General features: G+C 61.7%; 2 long non-coding RNA genes across 2 annotated transcripts; both read right to left on the bottom strand.

Annotated features, from left to right (window-relative positions):
- Window positions 1–735: 735 nt before the first annotated feature.
- Window positions 736–2,020, bottom strand: LOC118352978 (uncharacterized). The gene is made up of 2 exons (XR_004811041.2): window positions 1,318–2,020; window positions 736–883 (listed from the first exon to the last, which is right to left on the bottom strand). It is a non-coding gene; the product is annotated as an uncharacterized LOC118352978 (long non-coding RNA).
- A 6,822-nt stretch (window positions 2,021–8,842) lies between these two features.
- Window positions 8,843–11,208, bottom strand: LOC118352977 (uncharacterized). The gene is made up of 2 exons (XR_007407577.1): window positions 10,108–11,208; window positions 8,843–10,077 (listed from the first exon to the last, which is right to left on the bottom strand). It is a non-coding gene; the product is annotated as an uncharacterized LOC118352977 (long non-coding RNA).
- Window positions 11,209–15,553: the final 4,345 nt, after the last annotated feature.

Genomic DNA, 15,553 nt, shown 5'->3' with positions numbered 1-15,553 from the left:
GGCTGGAAACGGTTTTAGGGTAAATCAGGACGGGGCGCCCCGGCGGCTCAGTCGGTCAAGCACCGACTCTCGGGTTTGCTCAGGTCACGATCTGGGGTCCTGGGACCGAGCCCCACACCGGGCCCTGCGCGCGGCCTGGAGTCCGCGGGACGTTCTCCTCCTCCCTCTGCCCGTCCCACCTGGGGTGCTCTTTCTCTCTCTCAAATAAATAAATAAAAATCTTTAAACATAAAAATAAAAATAAAACAAAATCACGAGGACCGGGGCAGGCAGAGAGGTTGCAGAGGCCGGACGCCGGCGCAGGCAGGGAGACCCCCACCGCGGCAGCAGAGCAGGGGGCAGGGGACCCCACAGGGCACGGCCCCCGCTGCACCCTTGCGGGATCACGGCTTCCACTTCCCTGGGAGTTCCCCAGGCTGCAGGCTCCGCAGCCTCCCGTCTGCCACCTGCCTTCTCACTCTGAGCACGGGCTGTGTTGCCATAAAAATCAACTTTTGCCACTTCCCATTCACCCCGCGGCTCCCTGGTGCCCCGGTCGTTCCCGATCACGGTCCAAACCACAGCCGCCCGCCTCCCCTCGTGCGGGTCCCACCTGGGGGCTCCTCTGGGTGCAGGTGCAGGCGAAGGCCAGCAGGGCTCCCCCCAAGCTCCTGCGCCGCGCCCCCGCCTCCCGGGTGCCCCGACGTGTGCACAGCTCCACCCCCCGCTTCCACTGATGCATTTCCCCACCCCTGCGACCCGAAAACCCTTTTATTCACTCTGCTTATGCGTCCTCATGCCTCTTCAGGCAGCTCTTCCTCCTTAGCTCCTTTGTTTTGTCCTGTCTCCACGCTGAGCACGAAGCCCGACCGGAAGCTCCGACCCGCGACCCTGAGATCATGACCTGAGCCGAACCGAGAGTCAGACGCTCCCCCGACGGAGCCCCCCGGGCGCCCCCTTTAATTATTTTTTTAATAGACTTGTTTAGGGAAGTTTAGGTTCGCGGCAAAACCGAGCTGAAAGTACAGAGGTTTCCCGCTTACCCTGCAGGCCCCCCTCTCCACCCTGCGCCCCAGGCCCCCACCACCGCATCCTGCACCCGAGCTGCGTGTGTGACCCCGGGTGAACCCGCACCCACACGTCGTCATCACCCGGGGCCCGCGGGGGACGTGAGGTCGGCGGGGGCCGGGGGACGACGCGCCCAGCACTGCGGCCCCTCACAGTCCTCCTCCCCACCCCCGGGCCCCCAGCCTGCCCCGTCCCCCCGGCTGTGCCTGCCCCAGACCGTCACGCGGTGCGCAGCCCTCCCGCCCTGGCTGCCATCGCCGGGTCACCCACGTCTTCGTCGCCGTCTCCCTGACGGCCTGGGACGCGGAGCAGCCTTCCTGATCTGCCACCTGCGTGTCTCCGTGCAGGTCTCCCGTCCGCTCTTAAACGCGTTGTCAGGTCGTGTTGTTGAGTGTTCAGAGATCTTTACGTATTGTAGGCGCCGTCCTCTATCAGCTGTGTCTTTTGCAAATATTTGCTGCCGGCCGGTGCTTGTCCTCTCACCCCCCTGACTTTCGCAGGACAAGGTCCAGCCGGTCAGTTGTTTGTCTCCTGGATTGGACCCGTGGTGCCGGGTCTACAGGGTCATCCTCCCGTCCAGGGTCACCGGGGATTTCTCCTGTGTCGTCTTCTAGAAGTGTCATAGTTTCGCATCCTACGCCGCGTCCGTGACCCCTTGTGAGCCAGTCGAGAGGAGCATAAGGTCCGTGTCCACGTTCCCTCTGCGTGTGGACGTCCAGTTGTCCAGCACCGCCTGCGGAGGGCACGGCCTTCGCCCCGTGGGTGGCCTCGCTCCTTTGTCAAGGATCCGTCGGGGGCGTTTGTGTGGCTGTTTCTGGGCTCTCCCTCCTGTTCCGTCCACCTGCTGGTCTGTCCCCCACCCCCCAGGGCCACACGGTCCTGATCGCAGCCACCCTACAGCGAGTGCTGGGGCCGTGGAGTGTCGTCCTCCGACTTCGCTCTCCCTCAGCATCACATCGGCTTTCTTAGTGATATTTGGGGAACTGCTTTGTTTCCTCTTACTATTTCTAATCGTCAGGTTCCATCAGAAATCTTGGGAATTTGGCTCAGATCGCCTTTCACGTATGTGTCGGCATGGGGAGAGTTGGTTCTTCGAGGTTTGGAGTCCCGGGATGTGTTCTCGCCCACCTTGCGACGGGAAGGGCAGCCGGGGTTCTGCAGAACTGACTTTGGAGGGGCCCGGGTCCATGTGCTGAGCGGACCCCCCACCCCGAGGCGCAGACGGCTCAAGACTGGCAGGGCCGTGAGGGGCGGCCTATGCTCTGCTCCGTCTCCACCTGGGTGCAGGGGGAGCGGGCTGCAGGGCCTCTGATAAGGTCTGGACCCTGAGGCCGGGACCACGAACCCAAGGGGAGCATGGCCGGGTGGGAGTGGGGGCTGGTGCTAGGAGGGGCCGGTGTGCAAGGCCCCCGGTCTCTGGCGACTCCAAGGCGCTGGTGGCCTGTGCAGCCCCAGGGTGGCCCCGTGCGGCTCCAGGGGCCGTGGCTCAGGTCGCAGGAAACGGTGCTAAGGGGCCGTCCCACCCACCCTCCGCTTGGTAGCTTCACCTCTGTCTCGGCCACAAGCCAGCGATTCCACGGCCGGCCAAGCCGCCCGTAGACATCTATTTATTTTGGCAGAAAGGATTTTTCGGGAATTGAGAAGTGGACACAACTGTTTAGTCTTCTGGATTCCTGCCGGCTCTGGGAAGGGCTGGGGCGCCCAGCCGTGGTAAGCGGGCCGCTGGGGAGGGAGCCCCGGGACACGGGCACGCGCACCCCGCGCAGGACTCGCTTCCCCTCGGGAGCACTCACCCGGCTCCACTAGCAGGCAGCACCCAGGAAGCCAGCGGCCCGGCCAGCTTCAGCCACCCTGGGCATCCTGACGCGACCGAGCACATGGTCAGCCTGGAGTGACTTCCCCGCTCACCTCCACCTCTTGTGAACGTGCCCACATGTGTTTGCACGAGAAGGTGTGCGCAGGCGTCTACGTGCACGGGCACATGTGTGTGTGCATCCGTGCAAGTGCCTATGCATGTGCGGGGTTTGCAGGCCCGCACGTGTGCATGCGTGTGCATATGTGTGTGCACGCGTGTTCCTGCACCTGCTCCATTGCCCCGCAGCGCGCTGGGGACAGCCCCTGCAGTCCCTGTCCAGGGCCGGCGTCACCGTGGGCCTCGGCCTTTCTGGAGTCCGGGAGCCCCGCACACCCAGAGGCAGGCAGCCCTGTGGACGGGAGGTGCCTCGGCCGAGTCACTGACCCTCTGGGGACCCGTTTTCTCTCTGCTTGGAGGCCAAGCGGGAACGGGACCCGGTGCTGGCGGGGCAGGGACTCCGACACCGACCCTGAGCTGACAGCAGGACGGGGTCCCAGGCCTGACCCCGGGGCCTGGAGCCCCATCCGCAGAAGTCAGGGGCCGCCTTGGTGGCAGGACCGGGCCCCCGATCCCGGGACCTCCTCCTGCCTAAACCAGCAGCCGCAGCTGCCAGGCCGCTCACGCGTTGTCGCTTTGTTTTACTGTTCTGGTCGGGGCGGAGAGAACTCGAGGTGCAGGAAAACCAGGTATGCGGGGACCTCGGGAGTCGGGCCTGGTTACCAGCAAGTAATTTCCTTGCCAAAGAGTCTGGTGACTTGCCCCCGTCTGGTGAGCCTTGGTTTGCAGGAGTCGGACCGACGCGGGGCCGTCGGGGTCGGAGGCGAGGCCGTGGGCTGCAGCGGCTGCCGCAGGAAGGAGCACAGGTGCGGCCTCGGCGCGCGGACGCCTCCCTGGGCCCAGAGGCCGCCCCTGCCCCTCCCGGCCTCCTGGACGTGTCTGGCCTCCACTCTTCGCTCTAGTGAGGGATGAGGGCCCGGGGCCCCCAGGACAACCCCCTCGGCTCGAGAGCCTCACTCATCCAACCAGCAAAGATACCGTCTCCTTCAAAGGTCCTTTTTCGGGCCTCCGCAGGCAGAGGACAAGGGCGTCCCCTATGCGCCCTGCTGCTGGCAGGTCGAGGCCCTCGCAGCAGAGGGAAGGGGGTGATCGGGAGGGGAGGGGCTGGGCTGGAGGGGGGTATGCTGGTGTGGGGGGTCACCACGCAAGGTTACAGGGACGGAAGCGCAGCCAGATCCCCGGCCAGGCCCTGCCCACCACCCTCACGGCCAAGTGCTGTCCGCAGGCGACGGCAGGGCCACCAGGTCCTGAGAGCCAGGCCCCTGCGGAGCCGCCCGCGCTGGCCCCGGGGCCCTTGCACGGCACATCACGCCCCCCCGCCCGACGCGCGTCGGATGCTGGACAGCTCAGTGTTGCAATTCTCCAGCAATGTTTACCGGAGCGTCTTTCCGTTCCCCGGGCGCACTGTAAACACGCCGGGCCTGGCCCTCAGCTGGCTGCGTAATTGTGGTTTCGGAGCAGGGTTCCAAGGACGCGCTCGGGGCCCGTGGTTATCCAGGCCGGCGTCGGGATCCGCGCCGAGGGGAGATTGGCAGGTCCCGGGGCCCCGTCCCCTGCCCGCCCTGGCAGCTGGAGCACATTCCTTCCTGCTGGCCTGATCGCATCTGGGATCCCACCCGTGGAAGCTGGGACCGACTCCACCCCTTGGGGCCCTCGGGGCGGAGCAGGACGGGGGGGTGGGGGTGGGTGGGGGGGGGTCAGGGTGCAGACAGGCGGGGCGACATCAGGCCTCCTGATTTCACTGGGATCGCCGCTCCGCCAGGGCCGGTGGGCCGTGTGTGTGTGCGTGTGTGTGCGTGTGCAAATGTCCTTAGGGATTACACACCCCTCACATTCCATGAAGAACACTCCATCCCTGTGTGTACCTGCCATGTGTTCCTGCACATCTGTGCATGGGTGTTACTGTGTTACTGTGTGTGTGTGCGCGCGTGTGCTCTTGGTCGTATTTGAGCACGTGTGTGTGCTGTTGTGTGTCTATGAGTGTACATGCATGTTCTTGGTGTGTATTTGAGCACACGTGTGCATGCATGTGCCGGTGTGTGCGTGTGCTCTTGGTCATGCTTGAGCACGTGTGTCTATGGGTGCACATGCATGTTCTTAGTATGTGCTTGAGCACACACGTGTGCATGTGCCACTGTGTCTCTACATGCATGTGTGTGCATGTGTGCCTATGAGCACACGTGTCCTTGGTGCATGGGAGCATGTGTGGTGCCACATATCTGTGTGTACACGCATGTGTTCCTGGCATGTGCCATGGTCGTGTGCGTGTTACCTGGTCCCACCTCTGCTCTCTGATCCTGCCCAGACCAGGTGTGTGCGTCCTGACCCGCAGGGTGATGAAGGCGGCCGTGCTGCGGCCCGTGCTCAGGTCAGCAGGGTGTCAGGGCCCCTGTGCCATGGGCCGGGGCTGGGGGGCTGGGGGGCCGGGGGCCCTCGGCCCAGACGCCTCCTCCGGAATGAATGGCAAATGTCAAACGCAGCCCCAAGGGAAATGGTTCCCACACCTAATCATGTCCCGAGAGAGGTCGGGAGGGGGCCGGGGCCACGTGACGGGCGAGAACAAGGCTCCTTTGTGTGCTCGGGCAGCTGTGGCTACCCTGCGCAGCTCAATGGGCCGGCTGTCTGGCCGCCTGGCCGGCCTCGGGGACCAGAGTGCCCTACTTGTCCCCCCAGTGTCTGGAGCCTCCCGTCACCCCAAGCCCTGTCCCTGGACCTGCCAGGAGTGGGGGCCACTGGCTATGGCACATTTCCGGGCCAAGAAATTCATAAATATGGTGATGTCTGGTGTTTGCTCAGAGCTGCTAGAACAATCAGAAGTGGACAATTTTAATTTGCTTTGAGGTGAGGGCCCAAGCCCCAGGGTCTCAGGTGGAAGAGCAGCCTGGGATCCCCGGGGGCCCGACGCCCGTGGAGCTCGGCCTGTGGCCAGTGACCTGCAACCCTCGGAGCCAGGGAGGCCCCCAGCCTCCTTGCCCCACTCCCCTGCTGCCCCCCGAGACCCAACCAGACCCGACCGGGGGGCTGCCCAGGGACCGTGAGCTCAGGTGCACCTTCAGGGACCTCTGCCTCGGGGCCCAGGTTCTCCCACGCAGCAGGGAGAGACCGTGGACATCGGGGCCTGGGGGGTGGCTGGGGCAGGAAGACAGCCTGCAGGGCGGGGGACGCAGACGGGCCGGGCGGGGGTGGAGGGGCCCGGAGGGTGGGGGGCGGGCTGGTGCTGAGGGAATCCAAGTGAGCGGAGGCCACGCAGGCAGCAGGGGCCGGGGCAGGCAGGGCTTGCGGGTGGGGCAGGTGCACGGGGACAGACCCGGCCTGGCAGGCAGAAAGCCTGTAAGGATGGAACAGACGGCGGCCCCTCGCTCGAAATGGGCGCCAGGAGTCTGCTGACGTCAGTAAATTCAATTCATAGATTGCGGGGGGGGGGGGGGGGGGCTCTTCCTTACAGGGAAATTCCAGCTAATAAATGATGGAAGTAGAAAACCACTATTAGAGGGGCGCCGGGGTGCTCGGGGGCCGAGCGGCCGACTCCTGATCTCGGCTCAGGTCCTGAGCTCGGGGTCGTGGGATCGAGCCCCTGGGTCGGGCTCTGTGGTCAGCCGGGAGTCTGCTTGGGATTTTTCTCCCTCTCCCTCTGCACACCCCGCACCCCCGTTCAAGCACTTTCTCTCCCTCTCTCTCAAATAAAGAAATAAATAATCTTTTTTTTTTAAAGGAAAGGAATTGTTGTGGAATAAAAATAATATTTTTCGGGGCAGCCCGGGTGGCTCAGCGGTTCAGCGCCTGCCTTCAGCCCAGGATGTGATCCTGGGGTCCTGGGATCGAGTCCCACATCGGGCTCCCTGCATGGAGCCTGCTTCTCCCTCTGCCTGTGTCTCTGCCTCTCTCTCTCTCTCTCTCTCTGCGTCTCTCATGAATAAATAAAATATTTTAAAATATATATTTTAAAATATATATATATATTTCAAAAGGCGGCCTCTTGCGTGGTTGGTTTGCAGAGAGCACCTCCCCCCACCCCCTGCTGATGTCGGGTTGTGCTCACACCTGCCGGTCTTCACAGAGAGTGGAGCCACAGGACCCCCAGGGAGATGGGGGCTGAGACCCCACGTGGGGGGAACAGTGGGGGGAGGGGGAAGGCTGTGCCCCGGCACAGGAGGGTGGAGCCAGCAGGCAGCCAGGTGGAGAGGCCACACCCGCCATGCCGTCCTTGTGCCAGGGATCAGTGTGTCCCAGCCGTGACCTCACCTGCTACCCCCACTGATGAGGCCCCCCGAACACCCCTCGGGCTCCAACATCACACCCCGCAGCTGGCAGCCTTCCTGCCTGACCACAAGGCCCCTGGGACCACGCCCCAAAGGCCAAGCCAGTTACGGTCCAGAGGCCACACATGAGCGGGTCCAGACTCAGGGCCACCACCCCAAGCCCCCACTGGGCCCAGCAGCTCATGGGCTGCACCAGGGTGGCCTCGGAGGCCCAGGAGGAGCCCTTAACTCACCCGATGACTGGGCTCCAGCTCCCCACTGGTCAGACACCTCCGGGATTCCTTAAAGACCCAGCCCCCTTCCCAGAGCCCTGACCCACGATTTTGGCATGGGGTGGGGGCAGGAGGCCGTGTGGACTCTCACTGGGAGGTGGAGGCCCATGTGGCTACCCCCTTCCCCCCTGCACGGAGGCTCCCCCATGTGCCTCTCTGTCCACTGTGATGGGCTCAGGTCCACCTGCCCACCACCCGCATGCGAGCCTGACTGGCCAGTGCCCCACTGTCCCCGTGCCTCCCACCTGGGACCCCAACCCTCAGAGGCTGGTTCCTCCCGGCCGAGCCCCAGCGCAGGGCTCTCCACCACATGTCACCCGCAAGCCGCCCCGGTCCCGCGTCTACACCTCCGGTCACCTCGTGTGCCTGACAGCCCGTCGCACGCAGCCCTGCCCTGGTCCCAGGCAGGCGGTCAGTGCGGGGCCCCCCGTGCCTCCCGGGCCCCCAGGCTGTTCCCTCGTGGATGAGACCCCAGCCTGGAACCACGGCTCCAGGGTGGAGACACAAGCTGATGGTTCACAGACATATTTTACAAAGGATTCCTATCTCCGCCAATTAGCGAATCAATTCCACATGGAGTCAAAAGTGTGACGTTTTTGGGAGATCGTAGTGGTAGTTGTCGCAGGGTGTTGGATTGGACATTTGTGCCGTGGCCCCTGGGACACCATCCGGTGCCGCCAGGCTGCGCCTCTGTGGTCTCCTTGCAGGAGTCTTCCCGGCGCAGGTGAGAACAGGCTGCTGGACCCACCCCCACCCCGTCCCTCTGTCCCTGGATCGGGGGCGAGGGCTCCGCGGCGGGCTCCTTGGACGTGATCCGGGCTATTCATGCCCCGGCCCTCGGGGCGGCCACCACCCAAGAGGAGTCTATGATTCGGTGGGACCGTGCAGGCAGCCTGACAGGGGACCCCTCGGGCGGTGTCCTGGGGACCTGGCCTGAGTCTCCGTGGGGGAATCTGAGGCCAGGGAGACTGTCTACACTGCCAGCGTATGCAGGCCTGTCCCCTAGGCCGGATGTGGCTCCCCAGGGACAGATGGCATGAAACGAGCATCTTGAATTAATCACAAGACTAACAGTGACAGCAAGTTCCAGATCCTGGCCCTAGTTTTCAAACGGCAACATGAGAAAAGCGCTCCTCCCGGAACACTGGGGAGCGTGGAGCGTAAACACAAAGATGCTTTCCGACGACACCCACGGGTCCCGTGTACCTGACGCGTGGCGGAAATAAACTGTCGGTGAACCCTCTTTGTGCTAGAAAACGTGTTTCTAAGCTTAAGGCCAGGGAGGAAACCAAGAACTCAGACATGTGACTTGGTACAAAGTGTCACTACACCAAAATTTGCTATAAATGGAATTTGTAGACGAATCTGTTTAAACGCTCACATTGGATTTTAATTACAACATACGGGCCGCGAATCCAATCGACATTGCTAGGCACGCAAGGGCCTTGTTTTTAATTTTTAAAAAGTGGGGAACTGTGAAAACAGAATCGCAAGATGTAGTAAAGCAAGCGCTCTCACAGATCACTGAGAAAGGCTCTCCCCCCCGAAAGACGGGGGCGCGGGGACACGTGACGCCCACGGGACACGGTAGTATGTGCAAGGAGCAGGCCGTCGGTGGGTGTGCTCAGCACGGGGACATACAGTACTGGGTGCAGGCACGGGCACACGGGCACACGTGCATACACGTGCACACACAGGCATGGGCACACACGTGCACACATGTGCACACAATACAGACGTAAGCATGTACATGTGTGCACACACATACATGCACACATGTGTGCACACACGCATGTGCATCCACGTGCATGTGGACACACGTGCTCATGTACAGACACGTGCACGTACATGCACACTTGTGCACATGTGTACTCACATGCATGCACCTACCTGCACATGCACACGTGCACACATATAAACACATAGACATGCATTCCCACACGGGTGCAGATGCACACGCACACACACACATCCGCTCGCAGACAAGGCTGGAAAGATGCACCCAAACTGTCCCCGCCGTGTCTGGGGTGAGCATTGTCCATGGTTTTGATTTTCTATGTTTTGCTTATCGGAGTTTTCTGAAATGAATACGTATTCTGTGATCAAAATACCTGAATAATATTTTTCAAAAATAAAAAGGAAGAAAAGAAAGCGGAAGATCATATAACAGGGCACCCTCAACCTCTCAAATGTCTATCGAAAACACAATCATGGTAAACGTTGGTGCTCTCGCCAAGAAAGTCCACAACTTCAAGCGTCCCGTGCAGGGTTTTCAATCTCCGGCCACGGCGCCCTGCCCAACAGTCCTCCCTGACCTGGGACGCGCTCGGTGAGAAGGCGCGGGGCGGGGGTGTCGGGCACAAGTGTATACGGCACACGGCTCGGGACGCCCGCGTCCACGGAGCCCGCTGTGAGCTGCTCACGGCAGAGACCCAGAGAAGTGAGTGTGAGGCTTTAACTGTGAGTGTGTGTAAGCAGCACCCTCGTGTTCACACACACGTACTTGGTAAAGATGCAGGAATCTGACCACAGCTCTGCTCTTTCCTAAGCACTGCACCTCCCGTCCTCACGGGTACAGAGCGTCCACCTCCCGTCCTCACGGGTACAGAGCGTCCACCTCCCGTCCTCACGGGGTACAGAGCGTCCACCTGTCTGAAATCCCAGCAGTGATGAGTCACTCATCAAACATGACTAATAACCCAGCGCACACCCCGTAGGGCAGGCCCGCCCCCACCCCCACACCCCCACCCCCGTCTTGCTGCATGACACTGACTCAGCCAGCCTGGGGGGCTCTGGGGTGACACATGGCTTTAGACAGGCACTGCCCCCTGGCTGCTGGGCCGCTGCCACAGCCTCCCGGATGCAGACAACGTGGGGTCTTGGCAGGAGCTCAGGGATGCCCGAAACAGTGAGGAAGGAAGCACTCGAGATTTGGGCCTCCCGGGCCTGGACGCCCCGGGAGGACCTCTGTGTGCCCCTTCATGCCAGCGTCTGTGGGGCGCACCTGCTACTTCGCACCTGCCTCCTGAGAACACCCTGTGGGAGGCACCACGGCCTCCTCCTCATGGGATGAGAAGCACTGCGGCCCCGAGAAGTTGGGTGGCATTGCCATCACGGCGACGGGCAGAGCCAGAGTCACGAGGCGTTGCACTCGGGGAGCCGGCCGGAGCGACTGCAGACACCAGCTGGCCTCCCCCTCGTCTGCGGGCCAGTCCTGGGGACACGAGCTGGTTCAGGGGAAGCTTCAGGCTTCCCGGAACATCAGGAAAAGCCATCCTGCCTCCGGCCTCCGCGCAGTGGACGCTGATGGATTCCCCACTCGCCTCTGCGCCGAGAGGTTCACATCTGGCCCTGGCCAGCAGGCCCCGCTCTGTCCGCCCATGTCCGATTAGGGCGATAACTGTGTCCCTCAAGACCGGCCACAGGGGCCCGTCCACGCTCCAGGGTGTGAGGCCAGCATTCAGGGACAGTCCCCGGGGTCACATCTCAGCACCGGGTGAGGCTCAGGGACGCGGTTCCCTGCCAAGGCTGAAGCGCTTCCTCTGAGTGGGAGGGTGGCGGCTCCGGCACGTATTTGGATAAAAGCACCTAGAAACACGTCCTCAGTCTGTCCGGTGGTTTGCACGGCTGTTGTGAGGCTGAACTTTAAAGCCTCCGGTATCTCCAAGTAAATATTTTACCAGCTGCTGAGCTTCATTAGCATTCCCGGGGAAGTCCCAGATCCCCACGTCTCCCCCCACCGCCCACTGGGTCCTGCTGCATCCCCTCCCCGGACAGCGCAGGTACACCTGCTGGGAGGACAGGAGCCGGCCTGCCCCTGCCCCTGCCCCACGCGGGGTCACAGTGCCGGGGCCCCTGAGAGAGAAGCCAGGCTCCTCCGGGCTGAGCTGGCGCCGTGGGCCCGGGTGCTTGGCCGACACCGCGACTCAGAACGTGGGCGCTGGCCCTGGGCAGCACTCACCGCGCGTCCTGGCCGCACAGAGGCCACTCCGGGCCAGCAGGTCCCCGGTGCATGGGCAGCCCCATCCCCGGGGCCCACAGGCAGCCAGGGAGCAGGGCGCCGTCCCTCCAGCCCCATCTCCTTCGCCACATGGGGCCTGCCAGCTCTGTCCAAGCTCTGGCGTCGGCGAGGGCAGCAAGGGGAGCTTATTCCTGCAGAAGCTGAACAACTCGCCTAAACCTGGATGAGGGGCAGGATCAGGACCCAACCAGGGAACACCGTAGCTGAGGTCAGCGTCTGCCCCGGAGGCTGGGCGTGGGGACCCACGTGGCAGGCAAGCCCGGAGGGCCCGGGGCGGAGCCGAGGCAAGGGTCCCAGGGTGCTGTGAGGGGCAAGGAGCTTTGCACTGGGCGCACCAGAGGTGGCCATGGGGAAGGAGAACCTGTCCCCCAAATCCAATAAAATGGCAGAAACGAATGCATTTGGGGGGTGGGTGAACTCACAGGAGATGGAAACCACGGAGGTGGCCGCTGGCCGTCCAGTGGTTGGGGTGGGGTCAGGGGCAAGGCTGGAGAGCAGAGGGGAGGACAGGGAACCTGCCTGGCTGTGGAGGGCGGGGGAGGCGTCTTCTTGCCATTGGCCAGGCCCTGGGCGAGGTGCTTGCTAACGGGGCCACCAGCAAGGACCGCTCAGCAAATGAGCCAGCAAGCGGCCAAAGGAATGGGACCCGAGGAGGGTGTCGGGGTGCTTGGGACGGGGCAGGGGTGCAGCGGCCCCAGGACGGCCCTGTCCTGAGATTCTCTAGGGGCACCCGCTGCAAGACTGGGGTCGGCATTCAGGGCCTGAGGCTGGAGGGGAGGTGATGAGCAGGCGGGAGGAGATGAGGGGAGGAGGTGAGGGCTTTGGTCTGTGGGATCCGGCCTGACAGACAGGGAGGGGCCGGCAGGAGGGGCTGGCGGCGGAGCCTCCAGGGGTGGATTAGAGGCCTGGGGTGGGGCAGATTCCAGGCCTGGAAGGTTCCCAGGGCGCTGACCACCCCCTCGCTGCCCTCGAAGTGCCTGCAGGCTTTCAAGGGGGTTTTTCGAAGGTTCTCATGCCCCAGGCTCTCCCAGTTCCGAGAGATGAGGATAGGAAGTTGTGGTTTGCAGTGCGCCGTCCCGCTACGTGGTGGACATTCCTTCCCTGCGGCCTTCGTGGGATTATTCTCAAAGGGCTCCAGGGATTTGGAGGGACGGGCCAGCTGCGGAAATTCTCCCCCAGATCCCGTCTGTCCTCGTTCTGAGGGCCTGTGGGCTCCCAGGAAAGTCAGTGGGCGGCGACGGAGTTAGTAGAGAGCCTGGATGGAGCCAGACCTCTGACGAGTCGGGGTCCGCACCTCGACCTCCAGAAACTTCTTATGTTCAGAAAAACGTGCACCTTTCTCAACTGTCCGGTTGGGTCTCCGCATGGGGGTTGGCGCTAGAGACGGAGATACGGAGGATGAGAGCATGGAGGGGGGACCCCAGACTTCATTTGTCTCCCCCACGCTGGCTGTTGGCCAACACGCAGAGGCGGGTGCCCCCCTCCGAGGGGTCTGAGGAGGCTCGGAAGAGCGACCGCACGTGCGCACCAGCCAGCTGGGCACTGGGCAAGCCTCCCCTGCACACGCTAGCTTCACTCGCTGTGTATCCCGTATTCGACATTGGACACAAACTCCATTTTTTTTAAGATTCTATATATATATATATATTCATGAGAGACACAGAGAGGGAGGCAGAGGGAGAAGCAGGCTCCCTGCAGGGAGCTCGATGCGGGACCCCGGGGTCATGACCTGAGCCCAAGGCAGAGGCTCCACACTGAGCCACCCAGACATCCCTCAAACCCATCTGATTGTGAGATCGCCCCAGCATCCCCTCCATGTGCTCAGGTGCTATTTTGGGCTCTGATTTTAAGCCCCTTTGGAAGTATTTGCCTAGACGTGACTATGTGGTGTGGGAGGTCCCTACTGAGATGTGCTAGGATTACAGCCCCACCTCCTTCCACGGAGCCTGCCCCCCAGCTCTGCATGCAGCTCCGTATCCCCTTCCCGCAGGAAACAGGTCCTATCGCGGGGTCTGTAAACCCCATCGGCCTCAGGCTCTCCGCCCGCAGTCCGCAGGCCCCACTGCCATCCCCGGAGACCTCGTTCAGCACCCAGCGAACGAGACATTCGCAGATTTTGAGCTGGTGTTAGTAGATGTAACTCTGTCACGTGCCTCCCGTGATAAGCACCTTCCCCAGCACGTTCCCATCAGATAATGAAACCCAGAGAGGGGGACATTTCTCGGAATTGCAAGTGGGTCCTGCTTGAAAACGCACCCGTGTCATCATCCTGGGATGTTCAGTGACTCTGTGCCGATGTTCTGTTTCCTCTGTGCCATCAGACACCTTCTCGACCGGAGCTGGAAGACCAGGCTCTGAGCTAATCCCCGGGATACAGGTAACGTGGATCAATGTCGAGAACCCAAGTGACTCAGGAATTGGCACAATTTTGCTTTCAGGTTCTGCAGGGCGGGGTGGGCGTTCATCTGAGAGCCCACAGGGTACACTGCTGCCTGCAGCGCACAGTCCCGGCCCGGCCCTGCCACCTGCCGGGTCTCCGGGTCTCCTGCCAGGGGAGGGGGTAGGGGACCGCACAGGAGGCACATGCTATCCCCCCAAAACAAGGGGGGAAAGGAAGAAAGAGAATGGGGGAGCTTTTTTAAATCACAAAACCATCATGCTCCAGTTCATAGCACCACATTCTAAAAGCTAGATTACACCGATGATTTTCTTGGGAAATACATTTTCCACGTACAATGTGACTCAGGCAGAAATAGGAAATCTGGGCAGCCCGTGTGGCTCAGCGGTTTAGCACCGCCCGGGGTCCCGGGATCAAGTCCCACATCAGGCTCCCTGCATGGAGCCTGCTTCTCCCTCTGCCTGTGTCTCTGCCTCTCTCGCTCGCTGTATGCCTCTCATTAATAAATAAATAAAATCTTAAAAAAAAAAAAAGGAAATCTAATTAGTCCGAGGGCCGGGGGCAGGAACGAAATAGCGCAAGACTCGTCCTTAAAGGAGTCCCCGGCTCAGGCAGCTTCCCTGTGAATCCAGAAATGTGAAAGAACAATCCATGCTTAGGAACGTGGGCTGCAGATTCCGGCTGCCGGGTTCAAGCCCCAACTTCACGTCTCACGGGTGGGATGGGACCCTGGGCAGGCGACCCACCCGCTTGGTACCGTATCCACCCAAGGAACCGAAATCACAGGTTGGTTTGTAAGTTAGAGACTCAGCTCAAGTGAAACAGATACAATGTTGCACCGTAAGAGCCGGATTCACCTGAACTGTTACCCAGAGTTCCTTGCTCCGAAGCACAGGGAGACAAGAGCATCTCCACTCAGGCCATATAATCAGCCAAAACCCAGGGGTGGGGACCTCACACACGCACGTTATCATATTAGGGACACAAGGTCTACAAGGAGCGCACGACCTCCCCACACGGAGGCTCCGACAAGCAGAACCGGGCGCGTCAGGAGCAAGGACCGGTCGTCTCAGGAGCACCGCGTGAGTCACCATCGCAACATCCGCTAGTCCCCTGCCTTAACGTTAAGAGATCCAAGCGGCGAATCTCTGGTCATCTCAAAGGACAGTCGGTTCCCCAAAAAAGCAGGCGGGTGAACCTGAACACCCACTGAATTCCGAGCGCGTGCAGCCACGACATCTTTAGGAAGCAGAGAAGAGTGGGAAGAGCGGGAAGCACAGAAGAGTGTTAGTGTTCAACCCTAACACTCGTTGAACTAATACAAGAGTGGGGGGGTCAGCAAACTTGTGGGGAAGGTCACGGAGCAAGTCTTTTAGGGTTCTCAAGCCAGCTGGCCTCTGTCCCAAGCACTGGACGCCCCTGCTGTGGCATGAAAGCTCCCATTACGCCGCCGTATGTAAATGGGCAGGCCTGGCCGCGTGCCAGGAGAACTTTATTTAGGAAAAGAGGCAACGTGGGCTGGATTTGACCCCCGAGCCACAGTCTGCAGACCCCGCGCCGGGACCATTCACAGGACGGTCCCAAACCAGAGAAAGGGGCGCTTGGGTGGCACAGCTCAGGTCGTGATCTCCGGGTCCGGGGGTC

Source organism: Canis lupus, chromosome 31 (assembly GCF_003254725.2).
Source record: "Canis lupus dingo isolate Sandy chromosome 31, ASM325472v2, whole genome shotgun sequence".
Classification (NCBI taxonomy): Eukaryota; Metazoa; Chordata; class Mammalia; order Carnivora; family Canidae; genus Canis; species Canis lupus.
The sequence above is the reverse complement of the archived record's forward strand: the minus strand, read 5'-3'. Positions and strand labels throughout refer to the sequence as shown.